We start from the raw sequence: 6,378 nt of genomic DNA, 5'->3' as shown, positions 1-6,378 counted from the left end.
ATTAAAAAGGAAGGCACTAGTACTGCTTAATACAAAATGTAAAGTAACCTCTCACTAATATGATGAACATAAATAAGATTGCTACGGTACATTTTAAGCTTTTTAATCAAGTTAAAATCTAGAAATTTTCAGATTTTTGTCAGAATAGCAGTGAAGCGAACGGTGCTCCGGGGACATTGATTACTGAAAAATGTTTGGTACAAGAGTACCAATAAATAGATTTAAAATTCAACGAAAAACATTAAGCAAAATTTAATTTGGAGAAGAGGGGAAAAGTGTGTTCCTTGGAAATTCCGCGAAAATTTTCTTATTTCAGTTGCATAAAAGCCTATATTTCTGCTTTCCCTTTTTTACGGCCTTTTGGTATAGCCATGTCTGATTTTATATGACAGTCATGCACATCCTTGCTTTTAGGCCTGCCACATGTATAAGGAACAAAAATAAAGGGCTAGCTTGTAAGTGGCAAGCAAATAAAGATAAAATTTTCGAAGAAAATTCACAAAATTCTAAAAATCTTGGATAAATGAAGAATACAAAAAAAGGTCATGACAGTTTTAATTTTGTTGAACATGTTTTCAACTTGAATAAATAATGTCACTGAAGTCGCCTTTTTCAGTCAATAGTGAAAGATCAAAGCTTATATAAATCGCGTCGTCTTACATTAGATCAAGCTTATATCAGTAAGCGAGAGACAAATTCTTCCTGGAAAAGCATTTGGCGTGTTTCATGACATTTACTCATGTAAATTATGATTGATTATTCCGTTTCTACAAATTAGTCATCTGCTTGTATAAAAAATTATGGCATGAATATTTTATGCATTCCATGAGGTGTATTTATTTCATCTATAATAAGAGTGTTTCGAGAAATTTTGTGAATGATTCTGTTTTAAGCAATATGGCATTTTGAGATTACGAATTTGGTTTTAGAATGTGTTTAGATGAAGGTAATTTGCTATACTTATTTGCTTTTGAATTCAACAATTATTAAGCAATTCAATGTGTGATTCATCCTGAGATTTATTAGCAATATAGAATATTTTTAAAGAAGAAAAAACTGTGAGACATGGAAGAGCAGCATACCGTTTTCAATCTAAGAAAGGTTTCCTAGAAAAAAATACGGAACAGAAAGAAAAATACTCCCATATTAATTTATATTTCTAGAGAAGTTATATTCTGTAACTCAATTGCAACGAAGTCTGGAAGCAAGAATTTTTCATTTTTGGACTTGTTCAATTTTGGACTAAAATTCCCCATTTAAGCAAGTCCAAAATCGTCCATCCCGCTTTCTCTAATTACGAAGACAACATGATCCAAGATAATACAAATTAATGTACTCAAAACAATTAAAGCGAGCCTTATCTAAGCCTCACGTATACAATGTCGCGTGCAGCGTGCAAGCCTCCGCAACCGGAAATGACAAGCCACATCCGGCGGAAGTGGCGCGCTTCGTCCGACTGACACTGCAGTTGAATATGTCAATAGCGGTGGGACATTTGGTTGTTCCTGTGTATAATTGAAGTGGATTCATTAAAAACTTGCTAGCTTTTGTTTTAGAAAAAATATCTATATCATCTCGTATATAATTTCGCCAATGACGGATAAGAGGCAATTTTTAGTTTATGAATAGCTATTATTCAATTATTGTTTTGGTAATTTGAATTATTTCAATTATATAACTTCACATAAATGTATTCCACGTCTCTGTTCTTCAAATAGCATTTACAAAATGGTAAAACGAATCATCAAATTAAAATCAAACTTGATGGCAATTATATTTGATAACCTATATTGATCAACAGCATGGCTAATATTAATCAAAAAAGTGCATATAACCTTTGAAACTCATCATTCTGTTATTATCTCTCATAAACTAGGTATACAGCCCATTGATAACTTCGTCAACTTTATAACATCCTGTACCTTCATTGACAGAATACATTTTTATCTGCGATAAATATAAAAACACTCAGTCATTTGGCGGTGACATTTTTCCTTAGTTTCTTTGCTAAATTAGTTTAGGGTGAGGTCTCAGTAACAGCGAGAAGACTTATCCGAAGACAAATAATGAACATTGTTTGTATACGTGTTTAAGTGATATTTTGTGTAGAGAATCCTAAAGAAACATATGTTTAAGATATTTTTGTACTAAAAACAAAAGTTGTACAGGAAGGACAGTAATTACTTCACACTAAGGCGATAAATTGATAGTCAAAGAAAAATATGCAATTAACTAAGAATTAAAATCTGTCCGTCTATGAATTTATCTCCGGTTTTTAGTACTTAAAATTAGACAATTATGATTAATTACCAAAAAATATATACAGCCTGAGAAGTCCTACCAAAATCATGCACAAAATCTTTACCCATTCAATCAATATTGGCCATAGAATAAGCCAACCATTTCAACATAGCACGACCGCTTAGTTTCTGCAACAATTCACTCGAATACAGCAATAGAAGAAACCGTTCAACAAAGTCGGTATCTACGAGTAAGTCATGATTATCTTTTTGTCATAGTCACACACACAGCCCGCCCCTGTTGGTCTTGGGGCACAATAAAAACTGTCATACCCAGACGCTGTTGCTAGTAGTCGAGAGATATGGGTCGGGGCTCAAGTGTAAGCGGTAGCGAGGAAGCGAAAATAGGGATGATGACTGGGTATAAAAAGAAAAAATCTCATTAGTCCCTCAGTTAAATAATTGAAAAGTATGAGACACGTATTTTTTTCCTTTTTCAGAAAAAGTAGAATTGACAAAGATTAACTGCTTTAAAGTTTAGGAGAGGGGGCTTGTGACGTAAAGATAGAGTAAAATTTATACTCAATCGTGACGTCACGCGTAAGTTTCATTTACTGTAATTTGGTCAAATTTGTTTGCGGAACAAATTAAAAAATACGTATCCATTATTATACAAAAAACTACAAGACGGACACTGCAAAAAAAAAATGTTGTCATCCCTATTGTAGGTGAAAGTATAAGAAAAATTACAAGGGAAAATCTATATTTTTTTCCGCTTGTTTGTCTACCCAAGTTACATTGATACATTCGTTAACGTGAGTAAAGTAAATGCTCATGTATGGAAATAAATACACATTATCGCACAAATGTTTAACATCCTCGGATCGTGGAATGTTTTGGACAACTAGATGGTTTATTTTTAATTAACTATAAGACTGTCGGTAGATGACAATGTTTATTATTATCATAGTGTGAGTGAGTTACATTGTGTTTCGGAAGGCGTGTTAAATTGCCATGTTGTGGGTCTGCTGTTATTTATACATCTTTAAAATTAATTACGGGTTGCAAGAAAGTCTGATAATTATAAGCAGTCTTACTAAGAGATATCGTGTTGTCCAGGTAACTGGGTTGAGAAGGTTAGGTAGGCAGTCGCTCCTTGTAAAACACTGGTACTTGGCTGCGTCCGGCTAGACTGGAAGCAAATATAGTTGGGAAAAATCTAGTATCATGATGAGTAGTAGATTAATGAAAAGTGTCCAACCGCTTACGCTATTAATTTAGACCACAAAAGGTAATAGTGACCCGCAGAGGTACAAAAATAAGCTTTTCGTTGCCTATTATATGCAAAATACAGGTAAAAATAATATCCTCTGTGTAATTGTATTTCTACGATATAATCCCTCAACATATTGAGATACAAAATGGAAAGGAAAAGTCCTCTTGGATTTATTTATGAAATGTAGATTATCAGAGGCCTTATTAATAAGGTTTTAATATAAGAATTAAAAGGGACAAAAGTAATTGGACGTTGACATAAAGACAGAAGGCCTACCACCACACATTAAAATAATTAATATTTTATTTTATTTTATGAAACTGAAATTATATTATAATCCCCTATAATACCCATTGTTGATCCAGTTCCCAGTCTGAGCATTGATTATCACTCTAACTCACTGCGCTTTGATGATTTCAAATTCCAATATTTGGAAATCCAGGTCTCGGCAAGGTGTTGTCCTTAATCGTTTTATCAGTGGGATTTTCATACAAATAATTGAGAAAGTACATAAGTATAATTTTTAAAAATTCATGCCTAGAACTGTAAAACTACCACGAGTTTTGCAAATAATATTTACAAAATATCGTGAATGTTTTTTTGTTAAATAATCTCATAGTAATCTTACTATATCTATTGAGTGTAGGTATCTCATACAAAACTATCATACACGCTGTGTGAATCTGGGGGAGATTATAGGACCCGTACGTCACAGAATGCAGCGACATCTAGGGAATAAAGCACATTACCGTACGGAACCAAACGTCACAGTTCGTGGCGTGTTGTCAATTTTGAATGTGAGTCTAAAGTGTGAGTTAGATTGATTTATAATAAAATCATGGTTATAAATATATTTATAAATTGCGGTTTTGAAATAGTAACGTGTAAATAAATATGTTTAAAATACCTGTATCTTTATCATCATAGGCTCTTTCCAACGATGTTTGGGTCGGCTTTCAGTATAACCGGATGCTAAGTACTTAGCGGTTTTTTACAATTAGCGATTGCCTCTCTAACCTCTTCTCTCTCCGTATTCATATTCACCTGTATTTACAACCTGAATAAATGTGTGCCATTGCCATGAACCGAAACCAGTCAGTAAGCGTCTGACACTCTACGCTTTCAACCAAGGGAGTGGGATTCAAAGAGAATTCCTCTGCCCTATTTTTCTCTCATATTTTATTCTGTTTTTGTTTCTTTACAAGAAGTTTTGGTTATAATAATTTCTGTATACTGTGTTCTTGTGTATCTTAGATTATCTTTCGGATTAGTTGGGTCAAAGAACGACCTTAGAACTTAGTTCAAAGTGTTTAACCGACTGAAGATACAGACTCCTCGTAAGATTAGACTAATTAACAGCATTTTAATGCTTATTATTTCGCATTAACTGTTACTGCATTTCGTATTAATGGGTTTAGATAACAGAGCTCTCAAGATAAACATCTTTGGTCCATTTAATAAGACTAGCTTTGGCTGTTATAGTAATTTATTTAAGTTTTTAATATAAATTATAAGATGTGTTAATTTTTAAGTAATAATTATATATCCCGTGTCACATCAGATTATGTCTAGAGAAGTAAGCTACAGTGCTGCAAAGAAAGAAACGAACACACACAAAAATCAACATTCTCTTTCTAGCAGGGATGCCATGCTAGCAAAAACCATTTTATCCTGTCTTAAAGAAAATAACCGATCAAGAGCAAGTCGAATTCAGGAAAATGAGGGTTCCATCCAAAGGCTAAGGAAAAAAAAAGTCAGTTGGAATCATGTTTGTGTCACAATTTATTTGTCATTCCACTAATTTATGCCGCAATAACCGTAAACGTAACTCTGAACCCCTTATGTTTAGTATTGTGAAAATTTTAACTATCTATCTATCTAGGTTCCTGAGTCACAGCCTGGTTACATACGAACAGACAACATAGCCCCAGTAAAAGGGTTCCTTTACTCCTTGGGTACGGAACGACAAAAATAACTGAACGCGTTTTCTTAACATAAACTTTTCTATTTGAACATTATTTCCCTTTGAATAACTTGGAATTTTAGATATCTCGTGCCACTTAATCTTATAATAATAATTATTCCCAAATTGGCTAAAGCTCATTTAAATGAGAAACAGAATTGTTTATAAAAGGCGATAAAACTAAGCGCAGCTTTACTGAATTTTAATTTGGACAATCTTATAAGAAGATTAAAGAAGCAGAAAGGCACTTAGCTAATTAAAAAGTCAAATTTAGAGAAAAAAAAACAAACATTGCTAACTTCTGAGGCAATTTTAGAATGTAACTGAAGTTCTGAAGCCAATTTGGTATAAGAGGAGTACTGAAGATGAAATAATATTTTAAAAGTACACTTTACATACAGGAAGTTGAAGCACAATCAATTTAAATTTAACCTACATGCAATTTCGTTTCAGAAAATCCAGAGATTCTGATTTAAAAACCAAACCAATAAAATAATTGTTATATTAAATGGGATCAGCCTTAAAGCTTTATCTATCCTGAATTTCAAAATTTTAAATGGAATAACATATTGGAACCGTGCATCTAAAGTCAATACTATAACGTTTTAAAACTGCCTGGAAAATACCCTAATTGAAGCAAAAACTTAAGACTTAAAACCTTAGTTTTTAAAATCTCTCAATCGCCAAAGATGATAGAGATATAGCATGACGAACATACAAGCAAGTAGAAAACCTCGCCCTCCTAAAAATCAATAGCATTAAGATCATTTATCTAAATGCAAGTTTATTTTTTTTTTCAGTTTCGTTATTGAGTTAAAAGAATTATTGTGATTTTGTTTTTATTTTTGCAATTGAAAATGTTTAAAGACTTAATCAGTGATGGCTGATTTAACATTTGA

This window comes from Trichoplusia ni, chromosome 12 (genome assembly GCF_003590095.1).
Source record: "Trichoplusia ni isolate ovarian cell line Hi5 chromosome 12, tn1, whole genome shotgun sequence".
NCBI classification, from domain to species: domain Eukaryota; kingdom Metazoa; phylum Arthropoda; class Insecta; order Lepidoptera; family Noctuidae; genus Trichoplusia; species Trichoplusia ni.
The sequence above is the reverse complement of the archived record's forward strand: the minus strand, read 5'-3'. Positions refer to the sequence as shown.